General features: G+C 35.2%; 1 protein-coding gene across 1 annotated transcript in view; it reads right to left on the minus strand.

The window, feature by feature from the left end:
• The window catches only part of LOC135126003 (uncharacterized), a 196,615-nt gene extending 184,277 nt beyond the window's left edge, over window positions 1-12,338 (minus strand). Inside the window, exon 1 of the mRNA XM_064051792.1 lies at window positions 12,174-12,338. The gene's annotated coding sequence lies outside the window, so the exon portion shown is untranslated. The remainder of the gene's footprint in view (window positions 1-12,173) is intronic.
• Window positions 12,339-17,401: the final 5,063 nt, after the last annotated feature.

Below are 17,401 nucleotides of genomic sequence, written 5' to 3' on the forward strand. Positions count from 1 at the left end.
GATCCGGGTCGGCTGCCATAAATCGAGGTAGCGTTCGCCGAAACGCCTCTCTTTATGATTTTATGTTGTCATAAATTAAATGTCACATTGTATTAATATCAGCGTACGGCGTAACATTAAACAAATGACATTTAACTGCATGTCGCTCGTTATTAAGCTGCGCGCTAAGCTCGCCGGGAATGTCGACTTCGCCGGACGAGGAATGGGGAATTTTCAATTTTCGGGATTAAGGGGGCGCTGTGATCGCCAGACACCTTATCGCGGACCGACGATTGATTCTGAAGGCTTTGACGCGACAATAATTAAAATGAAAATTCGCTTTGGCGGCGATTTAACACAGGAATATGGATAAATCGAGGGCGGCGTTAAAGCTTGGATTTTTTGTCCGGTCGGTGTAAAGCGAGTCCATTACGACTTGTTTTCCTCCTCGGAGGCGGCGTTCCCCCATTTTCCCGGAACGCCGCAATAAATAAGAACATTCCGCAAAAACGATTAGAGTTGCGAAATAAAGGCCAATCTGCCGTCCAATAATTGGCGGTCAGTTACATGTGTCTTTTATGTTCGGAAGGCGTCCTGATGCGTCGTAAAATGTGGCCCGAAACAACGCCACACCGACAAAAAGAAAACTCGCGAAGTTTGCTAAGTTGCTTCTAGCGATGACGGTTTGAATCAACCATCACGCTTCTAATACCTGACGGTATCGACCGAAAGCGGACTCTATTCAGTGTGCCGCTTCGCCAGCCGAACTAGAAAGTAAAACGAGTAACGAAAACGATGACTATTATTATTGTCCGCTCCAACTTAGTTTGTTTGTAAATAGCAGGTCCGCCGCGGCGCGTCGTGAAAAATGCTGCTCACCTCATTAATAAATGTCGGTCTGTTTGACATTTCCATCGCGGCATTTTTCGCCCCTCGAAAGGTCACTTAATAAAGTTCATCTCTGGAAGGTGGCGGCGGCGGCGGTGATGGATAAACAGAAGATAATGCGCCAGATGGGGGCCTCCTTTGGAGGATTTCCAACATGTGCCGGCTCAGCGGTAATCCCGCGGTCGCAGAAACCTGCATTACCGACTCTATCATTCATGTATTCACCCCGTACAGGGTTATTCCGCAAATTGTCCCTGTCAGGCCGTATCTCCAGCAATTTGTCATCCGAGCCAACTTCCGCAACTTGCCGGTAAACCGTCATACTTCACGGTAAATAAGCCGTCCCCGAGCACCTGTCGGACGAACGTGTTCGCAAAAATTAATCAAAGAATTTCGGGAAGTTGCTAATGGGAGGTTTAACTTTGGCGGCGGGGGAGTCCCTGGAGCCGAAATGGGGAAAATACTGTCCACGGATCTAACTCAACGACAGTAAAATATTCGCGGAGTGCTTCAACAGCAAATGGATGCTTAAATTTACGTGAAAAGTACTGTTCACGTTTTTTGTAGTTCTTGTAAAATCATCAAAGAATTAAAAAATAAAAAGTTGGTCGGAAGTTACTTAGTGAATTTCGTTAGCCTCTGCAGTACATGCAATAAAACAAGTGCTACTTCTTAGGTAAATTATGAAATTTTAATTTGCGAATTTTAGTTTTCGTTATAACAACTGTTCTAAGTTAATATAGAACGGAAACTAAAGACGCCCAATTTTTTTAGATTTTTTTTTTCAAAAACAAACTATCAGAGGGCCTGGGAGTTTATTTGAAATTCTTTAAAAACAAAAGTGACAAAGATTCCTTTACAAAAACACAAGAAGCTCTAAAGATTCTTTCAAATCCTCTTGAAGGCACAAAATTATAAAGATTCTTTCATATTCTTTAAAAAGAGATTCGTGAAGACCTCAAGATTTTTTCGAACTCTTTCAAAAATAAAACACTCTAGGGAAACTCAAGATTCTCTTCTCTTTCAAAAACAAAAGACAAGAAATCTTCAAGATTCCTTCCAACATTCTTGAAAATAAAATACAAGGAGCCCCAAGATATTTAAATATAATTTCACAAACAGAACACACACAGTTCTAAAGATTCTTTCATATTCTTAAAAAAAGATTCGTAGAGACCTCAAGATTTTTTCGAACTCTTTTCAAAATGAAACAGTTTAGGAAAGCTCAAGATTCTTCCAAATTCTTTCAAAAACAAAACACAAAAATCCCTCAAGATAATTTCAAACACCTTGGAAAATAATATACAAAGAGTCTGCAAGATATTTGCATTTTTTTTACAAAGAGCGCTCACAAGGATCCTAAGATTCTTTCGTATTAAAAAAAAGACTCTCCGAGTCCCCAACATTTTTTTGAATATTTTCAAAAATTAAACACTCTAGGGGAACTCATGATTCTTTCAAACTCGTTCAAAAACAAAACACAAGGATCTCTCAAGATTCTTTCAAATACCTCGGAAAATAAGATACTTGGTGTCTCCAGGATATTTAGAATTTTTTTACAAAGAGCACACAAGATTTTCTCAAGATTCTTTCGTATTTGTTTAAAAAAGACTCTCGGAGTCCCCAAGATTCTTTTGAACATTTTCAAACATTAAACACTCTAGGGGATCTTAAGACTCTTTCAAACTCTTAAAAAAAAACACACAAAGAACCCTCAAGATTTTTTCAAACACCTCGGAAAATAAGATACGAGGAGTCTCCAGGATATTTTGACTTTTTTACAACGAGCACACGAGATTTTCTCAAGATTCTGTCGTATTTTTTTAAAAATGACTCTCAGATTCCCCAAGATTCTTTTGAACATTTTCAAACATTAAACACTCTAGGGGACTCAAGATTCTTTCAAACTCTTTTAAAAACAACACACAAAGAACCTTCAAGATTCCTTCAAACACCCTGGAAAACAAAATACAAGGGATTCCCAGGATATTTAAACATTATTTCACAAACAGAACATACAAAGTTCTCAAGATTTTTTCATATTCTTTAAAATAAATTCGTGGAGACCCCAAGATTTTCACGAACTCTTTTTAAAATTAAACACTCTAGGGAAACTCAAGATTCTTCCAAACTCTTTCAAAAACAAAGCACAAGGAACCCTCAAGATTCTTTCAAACACCTCGGAAACAACATTTTCTCAAGATTCTTTCGTAATTTTTTAAAAAAGACTCTCGGAGTCTCCAAGATTCTTTTGAACATTTTCAAACATTAAACACTCTAGGGGAACTCAAGATTCTTTCAAACTCTTTCAAAATCAATACACAAGGAACCCTCAAGATTCTTTCAAACACTCTGGAAAACAGAATACAAGGGGTCTTCAGAATATTTAAACATTATTTCACAAACAGAACACACAAAGTTCTAAAGATTCTTTCATAATCTTTAAAAAAATCGTGGAGACCTCAAGATTTCCGCGAACTCTTTTTAAAATGAAACACTCTAGGGAAACACAAGATTCTTCCAAACTCTTTCAAAAACAAAGTACACGGAGTCCTCAAGATTTTTTCAAACACCTTGGAAAATAAGAAACAAGGAACTTCTCGGATATTTTATTTTTTTTACAAAGAGCACACAAGATTTTCTGAAGATTTTTTCGTATTTTTTTGAAAAAGACTCTCGGAGTCCCCAATATTCTTTTAAACATCTTCAAAAATTAACACTCTAGGGGAACTCAAGATTCTTTCAAACTCTTTCAAAAACAAAGCACCAGGAGCCCTCAAGATTCTTTCAAACACCTTGGAAAATAAGATACAACGAACTTCTCGGATATTTTATTTTTTTTACAAAGAGCACACAAGATTTTCTGAAGATTCTTTCGTATTTTTTTGAAAAAGACTTTCGGAGTCCCAATGATTCTTTTAAACATCTTCAAAAATTAACACTCTAGGGAAACTCAAGATTCTTTCAAACTCTTTCAAAAATAAAGCACCAGGAGCCCTCAAGATTCTTTCAAACACCTTGGAAAATAAGATACAAGGAGTCTCCAGGATATTTTGATTTTTTTACAAAGAGCACACAAGATTTTCTGAAGATTCTTCCGTATTTTTTTAAAAAAGCCTCTCGGAGTCTCCAAGATTCTTTTGAACATTTTCAAACATTAAATACTCTAGAGGAACTCAAGATTCTTTCAAACTCTTTCAAAAACAATACACAAGGAACCCTCAAGATTCTTTCAAACTCTCTGAAAAATAAAATACAAGGAGTCTCCAGGATATTTAAACATTATTTCACAAACAGAACACACAAACTTCTAAAGATTCTTTCATATTCTTAAAAAAAGATCGTGGAAACCTCAAGATTTTTACGAACTTTTAAAAAATAAAGCACAAAGATTCTTTCAAGCACCTCGGAAAATAAGACACAAGGAGTCGCCAGGATATTTAGATTTTTTTTACAAAGAGCACACAAGATTTTCTCAAGATTCTTTCGTAATTTTTTAAAAAGGACTCTCGGAGTCCCCAAGATTCTTTTGAACATTTTCAAATATAAAACACTCTAGGAGATCTTAAGATTCTTTCAAACTCATTCAAAAACAAGAGACAAAAAACCCTCGAGATTTTTTCAAAAACCGTGGAAATAAAATCCAAGGGGTTTTCAAGATATTTAAACATTATTTCACAAACAGAACTCACAAAGTTCTAAAGATTCTTTCATATTCTTTAAAAAAAAAATTCGTGGAGACCTCAAGATTTTCACGAATCCTTTTCAAAATGAAACACTCTAGGGAAACTCAAGATTCTTCCAAACTATTTCAAAAACAAAGCACAAGGAGCCCTCAAGATTCTTTCAAACACCTTGGAAAATGATACACAAGGGATTTCCAAGATATTTACAATTTTTTTGAAAAGAGAGCACAAGAGGTGCTCAAGATTTTTTCGTATTAAAAAAAAAGACTCGGAGTCCCTAAGATTCTTTTGAAAATTTTCAAAAATTAAACACTTTGAGGAACTCAAGATTCTTTCAAAAACTCTGGAAAATAAAATGCAAGGAGTCCCTAAGACCTTTGAAAGTTATTTCACAAACAGAACACACAACATTGTGAAGATTCTTAGTATTGTTTAAAAAAGATTCCCAGAGTCCCCAAGATTCTTTCAAACTCTTTCAAAAATAAAACACACTAGTGGATCCCAACTTTTTTTCAAACACTAAAATAAAAGAAAAAACAAGAAGTCCTCAACATTTTTAGAAATTCTTTTACAAACAGAACATAAGGAATTCTCAAGATTCTCTCACAAACTTTAAGGAAAAAATCCTGGAGTCTCTAAAATTCTTTCAAACTCTTTCAAAAATGAAACACGATAGGGGACTTTAAGATTCTTTCAAACTGTTTCAAAAACAAAACACAAGGAACGCGTCAAGATTTTTTCAAACACTCGACAATAAAATATCAGGAGTTCCCAATATCTTTACAAATCCTTTTACAGGAAAGGCACAAGGAATTCTCAAGATTCTTTCACATTCTTTATAAAAGTAGACAATGGTCCTCAAGATTGTTCCAAACATTAAAAAAACAAAACCAGTCTTCTCGAGATGTTTCTAATATTTCAAAAATAAAACATCGGATGCCCTTAAGACTCATATTCTTTAAAATAATTGGTGGTAAGTTATTTAAGTAGAACTTTCTTGTTACTTTACTGTTTTAAGAGCGTTGAAAATATAAAAAAAAATTTTTGACAGTAAATTGTATATGTACAGTTTTAAATATTTAAATAATAATTTTTTACGATGACGTCATTAATTTTGTAGAGAGAATGACCCACAAATTTTAATCGGTGTGTCATGAATAGTGTAAATAAATTGTCAAAATTTCGAAACAGTTCTTTTTGTACATTCTACCCAACACTGTCAAGATTCTTTGTAAAAATTTGATTTTGTAGCAACATTAACACAAAAAAATATGAGATCATGTGATCACGCTTTTGGATGGCGAATGAATTTTTTCATATTTCAGCCTGTTTTTCCTAGATTAAGTTAACATTTTCAGCGCGGGAGCGAACCGATTGAATAAAAAACCGAGTTAATTTCGCCATTGTATGAAAATCCGTTTCCATCCTTAGAAGTTAAATGCAGAAGACCGTGTTACTTTGTGTTTGAGAAGGAATGAGAGTTCCGATCCAATAAAGGCGGAATTAATGGCGAATTAATTAATAAGAAGAAATAAGTTCGCCCACCTAAGTAAATCCACTTCGTTCAAGACAAGAATAAACTAATTCTGCAAAATTGAATGAAAACCAAATTAACCAAATTGGGGGAAGCCGAATCCCTTTAATCCGGCGTTGTCAAACTGACTTTCAACTATCCCTTTCGTCTATTTTGCCTATCAACTCAGGACTTAGAAAGGGTGCCTCCGCGGTAACATACATTTCGCTGGATTTGATCAAAATTTACACATTTATTCCTTTGCGGCGACCTATTTGCATAAACCTAATTAGAATAATGATTCCCTTGAATAAATATTTACTTTATGCTTTATCTGTGCGGCTAAATTTGAATGGAAATCACAAAGGTGAGAAGACCACTCTTCCCGATTTTTTCCGGTGTCAGGGCACGCTATTCGCCGTGTTGACAGAACGAATTCGCTAATTATCGCGCTACAGATCCATCTTCCTCAAAGCTCCAGACTTAATAATTAAGCCAAACAATCTTGATGCACCTTATTAACACCGAGCTTTAACTTTGCACGATATTAAAACTCGCCGTAAAATAATAAAATCGCTCTGCAGAGCATTCACAGTTACACAAAGAACTAAAATAGACTTTAAACTCAATTATATTTTCCATTTTATTCCGAAAGTTCCGCTATGAATTCTCACGCGACGATGAACTTAAGACTCCTCTAAATTAAAGTTCGTTATTGTTGGTAATATATTTATGTTATTTAGTGCCGGTCTAATAAAGCAAAAGGGAATATGAAATGAGTATTTTGCAAAAGTAGTTGACGAAAATGGTGAAGTGTAGCGGGGCACGTTTGAGCCTTGTCGCACTCCACAGGTAAAATAAAGTTTTACAAGTTAATCTTCTTTAGTAAACCTTCAGGTTAATCGTAATTTACGGCTCCCTCACAAGTTTTTCCGAATCTAGAGGATTTGTCAGTCCCCCCTATAAATATTGTAAAATTCTCCTAAGACCAGCAAGTGAGCTTAAAACATTGCCTTAAAGCTCGAGTTCCTCGAGTGCAGCTTTGCACGATTTATCACGGCCAGCGACGCGTGAAAATAAAAACAAAATTTGAGTTTAGTTTTTAGATTTAATCTCCTTTAGTGAAACTGGGGGTTAATGATTATTTATGACGGTTCGTGGCCGGCGGCTGCCCGATCGAAAAATCCAAAGGGCTCAATTAACCCAGCCTCCCCCGTTAATTAGATTAATTAAATTTGCCCGAGGAAGTAATTTGGGTACAATTTCCTAATTAATCCGCGTAAGTGTCTTGACACCTTTTTCAGCTGTTTATTTTGTCGCGCTAAAACGATTCGCCCCTTTTAAACATCTGATATTCGCGTCAGGTAATTCGAATAAAAGTGAGAAAAGGAACATAAATAGCCAAATCACAATGGGAACACCATTAACTCGGTATATGCGGCGAAATAAATCTCATCCAGCGGCACTAAAGACCTTTCGAATAACCGCCGTCTGGTTTTCCGCGAGTGATCTTTAAAGTCCGCGTTCTGTTTGTGATTTTTAATTCAAAAGAGCTGAAAGCGGCCCGGCAAATCCGACCGAGATAAGCGGTTCAAACCAATTTACCGAGTAGGAATGGAAATTAATTACAGGGTGATCAGAAAACTCCAGAAATATTTTACTGTTGTCCCGGCGCCTCCACCAATTTTTACAAAAATGAACAAATTATAGTTATTTAAATCTCCTTCAGTGTGACGCTGAATAAATTCCCCCATCTCTTAACAAAATTAGTCGCGAAACTTTTTAATGTTTCCGCGGCATGTTTGTTCGCGGAATGTTTCGCCGCTCCTTTTGCTTCATATTTTTAAATCAGCCGAATTAATCTCCGCCGTGCTCACTGTCGCCGCTATTTTCCTCCAGCCAGAAGGAGTTCGATTCTCTGCGGTCTCTCTCCACCTGGGGTAATTCGCCTTAATTCACCTGCGCCGAATTAAAGAACACAATTTTCTGTTAGAACTCCAGACGCTTCCAGAGAAACTCACACTGAATCAGTGCAGTTCCGGATTTTTCATCGATGGTATTCATATCCTCGGATATGACCCATAAATATAAAAGGTCGGGTTTACGAGTCCGCGCGATATTGTGTGTTTTATTAACGGCACTATATTGACCTTTATTGACCTTTTTTGGCCCCGATGCGGTTTTTGTCGCCGACTAAATACTAACGGACCCGGGCCGAGGCCGCTTTTTGCGATTGTTTTGGCATTGCTGAGAAAATGGATCGGGATAGAGTCGTTGATTAGAGTAGAAATGGCGAGATGTTAAGCAGGGACTTTTTTGTTTGAGTGTTTTTGGGGGATGATCAGGACAAGATTTATGTTTTGTCCGTACAGTCTGGGACTCTGCATGTTCTCTTGATACTGCGTTCCGTCTGTCTGCACTTTATTGATAATTTTGTTCATAATTAAGCAAAGAAAAGAAGTTCAGTCTCAAGGTTTCCCAATGTCAAATTTTTTAGAAAATTTGAAGTAGTAGTTTCACCTTTGAACATGTCACACAGTTATATTTAGTTAAAAAAAGTAGTCAAATATATGATGTTATGCAACCAGATATACACACGTACAGTGATTTTGATTAAACAGTTTGGACTAACCGAAATTTTTTGTTAAAATGTTATCATTATTATTAATTAAGTTAAACATTGTGGATAATTGGTAAATTTACACGGTAAAACTCGTTCAGGAATTAAAAAAAGAAACAGAGTTTAATTGGTTGCATAACACCCAATATTTTACTATGTATTTGTTTAAACTGAACAAAGCGATTCAAAGGTAACAATTGTGCATCTTTTTATCATAATTTTGGTGTTTTTCTGTTTTTTTTCGTATTCAGTTAGTTATTATTTGGTAAAAGTACGTTTACCCCCTAAGTGTTATTAATTAAGCATTTTTTGCTTTATTTATAGAGTACATTCAGATTTTTGACGTCTCGGTTGGCCATGCTTATAAACCCCTAATATAAAACGACCCTTACTATGATTGAGTCTGTTGGCAATCCTGCATTTTTAGTAAAAATTGATATCGTGACCTTTTCTATAATTTCCGCTTGTCAGCTGACATTTTTTATTTGCAAAATGTATCCAAAACATAACCTAAATTGATCGCATGTCACGATTGACATATCTAAGAGACCGCGAAAATTAAAATGGTTTTATGTTGGATTTAAAATTTGTAATTTATACACAAAATTTGGATTTTTAATTTGAATAATATTTCAAAAATGTTTTGATTAGTGAATATTAATAAAATATGACATTTAATCAATAAAATCTTAATTAATAATTATTAGTTATATTAATTGACAATTGATTGACTTTAAACAAGACAACATTGTGACAAAATTTGGTTCCAAACTAGGGGAATTTTTGCGTTACCAGCTGCACTTGCTCCACTTGTACAAAAATGGGTGACGTTACTATGGATTTCTAGGGGCTATAATTAAAATATATTTAGTTTTTCCAATGACAGTTGTAACTATTTTTATTAAATTTGGTCTAACTGTCAAAAGAAGTCTTTGTCTTTACGGATGGGTCTGTTAAAACTTTGTAAACTTATAAAAAACAAAAAAAAACCGTGTTTTAAAAGAAACGGATTTTTAAAAAACCGGTTTTTTACATCTCTAACAAAGTTCACATTTTTGCTGAAAAAGTACTGCCAACAGACTCAGTCATTTCTGATGACAGGGTAGCTTCAGTTATAAAACTGTCAAAGTCTATTTTGAGGTTATGATGAATTGAAATTTGAATTGAGAAAGTTTATGTATTTGACAAGTTGACAGTTCTGGTTGTCATTTTGTGTCGTATGTACTGAATCAAATTTCCAAGGCACACTGAAATGCCAATCATTATTCTCGTTCATTAGTCGTTACATAGAGTTCACTTTTTTATTCAAATTTTTCTTTTATCTCCATTCTTTGCAAAATTATTTTCTTTGAAAAATTATAAAATTGGATTTTAGGAAATTTATTTTTTTATGATAACTTCTAAAATTAAAATAATATGGAAAATACCAGTCACAGAATAAGAAAAAAAGAGATTTGAATTTTTTGCGAAAATCTGGATGCCTAAAGGAAAACTCAAGGCGGATTCATAAACCACAAGTGCATTTTATAAATTTAAATGATATTTATTACGAAAACTTTGAGGTGACGTCGTCAAAGGTTTGGTGCAGATGATTAGAAATATTTTCGTTAGTCTTTTACTATCCACGCGATATTCTAAACGTACTTGTAAAATTTGACAACAATCGCTCCAGTAGTTTCGGAGATTATCTGACTAATAAAAATCGACATAGATAAATATTTTTCTTACATTTTCATTAGTTATTATTAAAAAAAATGTAATTATTTCATATTTTAGACACAAAAGTTTGACCCCCACCTCTTCCTGTCACACCACGTCACACTTTGTGTACCCCTTCCTCCCGCCTAACGTGTGACATAATTTATGGACGACCCCTAATGGTAAATTGTGATTGATGCTAGAGTTACATTGTTTTTTCATGAACATAGGCCCTATATTTTTTATTATACAGGGTGTTTCAGAACATTGTTGCATACTTTCAACAGGGAATTATATGGCAACAAATAAACAAGAAGTTCTGGTAAAACTATGACAATTTATCAAAACTAAAGAAGATATAGAATTTTAAATTTGCTAAGTTATCAAAACTACTTTCCGCTATTCTTAATTTTGTCACCAGAAAACTATTGGATTGCCATTATTCACGAAATTTTAGTCAGATAGTCAGATTTTAAACAATTAATATCATTTTTCATTTACTTATGTTTTGCCATATAATTTGCAAAAAAAATATGGGGGACTGCTTTAAATCACCCTGTATATTATTTAAATTTCCGATGACAAGTTCATTTTTCATACACAAATTTTTCTTTTAAGTTCAGTCTTCGTAAAATTTTCATAAAAAATCTTGATATGAAAACCAGAGGAAATATTTTCCTGAATAGTAAATTTCAGATAATAATTTTGAACTTTTTTCCAGAAAGATTAACCAAATTTAGCGCCTTAATTTGAAAACTTGTGCCAATGCAAGTTTTCAACAAAAATTCAAGAAACTTCCTGTTACCAAAACGTTTAAAAATAGAACTTGATCAATTTTTTCATTATTGTCTTTTCTAATTTGTGAATATATTGTCAAAATAGCTTAAAAATGACTAGATAATAGAAAAGAGAATCTACAGGTAGTATCTATTTTCGACCTTAGTGAACCCGACTATCGAAATATTGACTCTTTTTTTCAATTTATGTAATTAATTTATATTTTATATTAAAACAACAAAATTTTCAAATAAATAATGTTTGAAAATGTTTGATCAAAAAAGTGTTGAAAACTCTGTTCCGTGTAAAGCGAGTCCTCTTTTTTTTTATTCGTGAAGTGAGCAACTACTATTTTAAAAAAGTTAATAGAAAAAAGTTTCATTTAAAGATGCGCTTTCCAATTAAACCCAAAGTGCTGGAATATAGTATTTTACGATTTAGAGACCTAAATTGTGGACTCTAGTGCCAAGTACACTTCCCCTACATATAACAGCCCTGGAGTAATTGAAACATTCTGTATTTTTAATTTAATTAACTAAATTAACTTTATACGAGATTGTATTATTGATTTACACTTCCGGAAAAAAATTGCAACGATTCTTACATGTTTGGCCCTAATGAAAACGTTTTACAAAACTGTGACGCTTTTCCACCACGCCTATGGCAACTAGTGTGTGTGGAATAAACCTCACGACCCTGAGAAAAATACATTAAATACAAGAAACGAACCGCCACTGTTCGTCTTTTTTAAAATTATGTAATAAGCACAGACATGCCGCTGCACTTCCTAGGTCGCCTCGATCACAAATTATTTTTAGATACCCTCTGCATTAACTATAATAAAAAACCTAGACTACTCCTACAAATAGGAGTAGATTGTCGTCTACGTAATACTGCGTCTTTTCCTGCCAAACCCTCGACCTTTGCCGCAATTCCAGCCCTTCCGCGATCTCCCCGACTATGGATTTGCCATGCATGCACTGTCATCCGCTGGCGATTAGATCAGACTCACCCTCTACGCAGACTCGCCCTTCGGCCTCGACCTCTGGGGTTGACCACCTCTTCGGAGCGCGTCTGCAGGCGTCGAACACCCGTGCAACAGCATCGCAACAGAAAAATCACAAAGGCTTTGGAAAAAAGTGACGTTTTATCCCGAGCCTACTGCGACGCACCAAACGCGACGAGCTTCCGCGAAGTGGTGCGCGTCAATCCACCCTCACTTTATATACCGGGTAGGGGGGATGGATGCTGCGCGTTACCAGGCAACCTCGGATCATAATCATATCATACACCGCCACCCGCCCGCCGGGGGGTCAGGGGAAGAGGAAGGGTGGGGGTGGAATTGCTCTTTTACAACCTCTCTAGTGTGATCGACGACTGGCCGATATTGATAATAAACGTAACTAAGGACGTTTTTGGGGCGCATCGCTGATAATGGGCAGGGGGAGGTGGTGGTTTATTTTGGTTGATTCGGGAATGGTAGAGTTGATTTTGGGAAGGGTTAGTTGACCTGGTTCTGGGGGTGGGTTATCGGGAATTATTATGCTGGATTCGGATTATGGGAAAGTTGAATGGGGGAAAGGTGGCTGGAATGGAATGGCGGAATTCGCGAGGTTGCAGTCTTCGGGTTGACAAGTGGAGGTTTTACTTCTTTAATATAGTTGATTGGAATCGGGGACGGGTTAGTGTGAGTTTAAATAAGTTGGTCGTATCAACACGAAATAATTCTCGAGATAGCTAAGTTTGTTGGGGAAAGTTTAAAAATATTGTCAAGTGTAGCAAACAGGGTGTTAAATCGTTGAGGTTAATAAAGCGGATGTTTTGCATGCTTTTAAGTTCTCAATCAGTAATAAGTAAGTTTGTGTAAGGCTCTAAGTTTGTTCGTATTCTCATCTACAAACTTCTCATTAGCACTGGCTTTAGTCTCCGGGGTAGTAAATTATACTTTTTCCTGAGTCCGGCGTAATTTATACATTATGGATAAGTTCCAACGTCTTTTTCATTTATTCAAGTATGGAATAAATTATTGTATATATTTTTTTTATCATGAACAACTAAAATTTCGTGTTAATATTTCAATCTTGAAGAAAATAAAATTCCCTCTTCAGTTATCTAGTTTCGAAAATTTGATAAGTTGAAAACAAGGAGTTATAGTTCCAGTTTTTAGATAGTGAACATTCACAAAATAATGTTGTTACAAGTTGGTCGGAAATCTGCAAGTTTCCTTATATTCAGATAAGTTCGTCGAGTGTTCATTGTTGTAATCCTTAGTTTTCATTATTTTAAAGCCGGACCTATATGTTGGTGAATTCAATTAACATATATAGAAATTTGTATCTCGTGATTTGGGAACATCTAGGTTTTCAAACTTTTACTTACCCTGGCAATTTATTGATTAAATTGCTGAAGCGAATTTTTAGATTTTAAACATGAAATAAAAGCTTCAGTGTGTTGGATGTTTGATTTTTAAACACATCGCAACGAAAATGTGTTTGATGGCATAAAAATATGAAATTATGGAAAGAAAAAAAAAACTGATTTTAACGGTTTTATTTTATTCAGTAGTATCTCTATTCTTAATAAAATTGGCTTAAATTATTTGGACAGAACTTCCCTCCCTTCTGAAGTACGGTCAAAAAATACAGCTTCTTCGACAAATAATGAAATTTAATTTTGCGAATTTTATTTTTTTACCTCGAAAGAATACGGTCATCAAGCACGTATCAAACTGGTTGACCAGAACAAGTGGGAGGATCTGAATGATTTTGTCCCTTTAAAAGTAGCTGTAATTGTGATGATCTTTATTAATTATACTGTATTTTCAAATTTTCGAGAAAATTAGATGAATCGCTCTTGATATAATCAATAAACAAAAATTGAGTTATTCGAACCAGCAACCTTTGAGTTAATAATTAAAATCAAGACGGATTCATAAACCACAAGTATTTGGTAGGTTATTTTATAAAAATTAAATGGCATTTGCTAATGAAATTTTGAGGGCACGCCATCAAATTCTTGGTGGGACTGATTACCCAAATTTTGGTTCGCGTTTCATAATTTAATATACATACAAAAATTGGTAATATTCGGAGGTTATCTCTGTCCTAAAAATCGACATAAAGAGAGAAACAGACAGTAAGACGGACACGCGAGACCTACTTTTTCGTATTCTAGGGATTATGAAATGTCGAGAAAAAATGAAAGTAGCCAGTTGTTGTATGGGATCCTACTACAATACTAACTTTTTCTTTCAGAGTATTTTATAAGCAAGCAATAGCCCCGCCCATTCACCCCCACTTCATTCCAGTTGTTATTCTTAATATTGTTCAGTCATTACCAAAATCAGTCTTATCTTAACAAATACTAACCCCGCCCACCCACCCTATATTTTCTTAGAAGGTATGTTGTCTGCCACACTCAGTCTTGTCTTAGCAAATACTAGCCCCGCCCACCCACCCTTTCTTTTCTTAGGAGGTATGTCATTTAGCAAAATCAGTTCTGTCTTAGCAAGTACTAAACCCCCCCACCCGCGCTGTTTTCATTCCAGAGATTTTATTTCTGTTGAGTATAAGATCCGTCTTTCATTCTGGGCAGATAAAATGAATCACTGAAATGGAGACTGGGTGGGTGGGCGGGGTTAATTATTTGTTCTTTTGTAGAGTGGGAATGGAATTTTTTTCTTATAATATTTGTTATAAGATTTATTTCTTATTTCAAGAGAACAAAATAAGAGAACGGGTGGGTGGGCGGGGCTAAGTTTAACTTTCTCCTACAGAATCTTTTATAAGCAAGTAATAGCCCCGCCTATCCACCTGCTCTTCCTTCCAGTGACTACTATTAATATTGTTCAGTCATTTATCAAAATCAGTCTTATTCTAACAAATACTAGCCCCGCCCATCCACTCGTTATTTTCTTGGAGGGTATGTCCTTTGCTACGATCAGTCTTATTTCACCAAGTTGTAGCCCCACCCACCCACCCTTTATTTTCTTTGGGTATGTAGTTTACCAAAATCAGTTCTACCTTAGCAGGTACTAGCGCCTACCTGTTCTCATTCTAACGATTTTATTTTTATTGAGTATAAGATCCATCCTTCATTCTGATCAGATAAAATGAATCACTAAAATAGAGGCAAGGTGGGTGGGCGGGGTTAATTATATATTCTTTTCTAGAGCAGAAATGGATTTTTTTTTGTTATAACATTTGTTATAAGATTTATTTTTTATTTCAAGAGAACAAAATCAGGGAACGGGTGGGTGGGCGGGGCTAAGTTTAACTTTGTCCTATAGAGTCTTTATAAGCAAGTAGTAGCCCCGCCCATCCAACCACTCTTCCTTCCAGTGACTACTGGTAGTATTTTGCAGTCATTTATCAAAATCAGTCTTATCCTAAGAAATACTAGCCCCACCCACCCGCCCTCTATTTTCTTAGAGGGTACGTAATTTGCCATAATACATATTATTATTATTATTATCAGTTTTATCTTAGCAAGTACTGACTTGATTTAACCCGAAAAAATTGAAAACTCTAGAAATTTTAAATCGAAAAAAAGAAAAAAGAAAAAACTCTATAAATTAAAATTGAAGAAACAAAAATGATAAAATCGAAACACTGAAAAATCGAATAACTGAGAAGTTGGTTTATTGAAAAAATTAAAAAAATTGAAAACCGAAACGAAAAATTGAAACTCAAAAAAGGAACTCAATACGAAAGATTCAAAATCTAAAAATTATAAAATTGAGAACATTGAGAACCCGAAAAATTGAAAAACTAGAGAAAATTGCGTATCGAAAAATTTCGAGCAGTAGCCCCACCCACCCACCCCTCTTCATTCCTAGGACTACTTTTAATATTGTTGCGTCTTATTTTAACAAGTTTAAGCCCCGCCCATCCACCATTTATTTTGTAGAGGGTGTCATTTGCCACAATTACTCTTATTTTAGCAAGTTTTAGCCCTGCCCACCCGCCCTCTCTTTTCTTAGAAGGTATATAATTTGCCAAAAACATTCTTATCTTAGCAAGTATTAGCCCCGCCCACCCACCCTCTCTTTTTTTGGAAGGTATGTCATCTGCCAAAATCAGTCTTATCTTAGCAAGTACTAGTCCCGCCCACCCACCCTCTCTTTTCTTGGAAGGTACGTCATTTGCCAAAATCAGTCTTATCTTAGCAAATACTAGCCCGCCCACCCACCCTTTCTTTTATTAGAGGATATGTTATTTGCCAAATTCATTTTTATCTTAGCATGTACTAGCCCCACCCACCCGCCCTCTATTTTCTTAGAGGGTACGTAATTTGCCATAATACTTATTATTATTATTATTATTATTATCAGTTTTATCTTAAAAATCTCTAAATATATCTGGAAATTTTAAATCGAAAAAAAGAAAAAAGAAAAAACTGTATAAATTAAAATTCAAGCAACAAAAATGATAAAAAATAACTGAGAAATTGAATTAAAAAATTAAAAAAATTAAAAACCGCAATGAAAAATTGAAAACTCGAGGAACTCAATACGAAAGATTCAAAATCTGAAAATTATAAAATCAGAACATTGAGAACCCGAAAAATTGAAAAACCAGAGAAAATTAAAAACTGAAAATTGCGAATCGAAAAACTGCGAGCAGTAGCCCCGCCCACCCACCCCTCTTCATTCCTGGGACTACTCTTAATATTGTTGCGTCTTATCTTAACAAGTTTAAGCCCCGCCCATCCACCGTTTATGTTCTTAGAGGATATGTCATTTGCTACGATTACTTTTATTTTAGCAAGTTTTAGCCCTGCCCACCCTCTTTTCTTAGAAGGTATATAATTTGCCAAAAACATTCTTATCTTAGCAAGTATTAGCCCCGCCCACCCACCCTCTCTTTTTTTGGAAGGTATGTCATCTGCCAAAATCAGTCTTATCTTAGCAAGTACTAGCCCCGCCCACCCACCCTCTCTTTTCTTGGAAGGTAGGTCATTTGCCAAAATCAGTCTTATCTTAGCAAATACTAGCCCGCCCACCCACCCTTTCTTTTATTAGAGAATATGTCATTTGCCAAATACAGTTTTATCTTAGCATGTACTAGCCCCACCCACCCGCCCTCTATTTTCTTAGAGGGTACGTAATTTGTCATAATGCATATTATTATTATTATTATTATTATAATCAGTTTTATCTTAGCAACTACTGACCTTGATTTGACCCGAAAAAGTTGAAAATTCTGAAAATTTTAAATCGAAAAAAAGAAAAAAGAAAAA

This window comes from Zophobas morio, unplaced genomic scaffold (genome assembly GCF_036711695.1).
Source record: "Zophobas morio isolate AGI-343-1 ecotype UQ-CSIRO unplaced genomic scaffold, CSIRO_AGI_Zmor_V1 ptg000010l, whole genome shotgun sequence".
NCBI lineage: Eukaryota > Metazoa > Arthropoda > Insecta > Coleoptera > Tenebrionidae > Zophobas > Zophobas morio.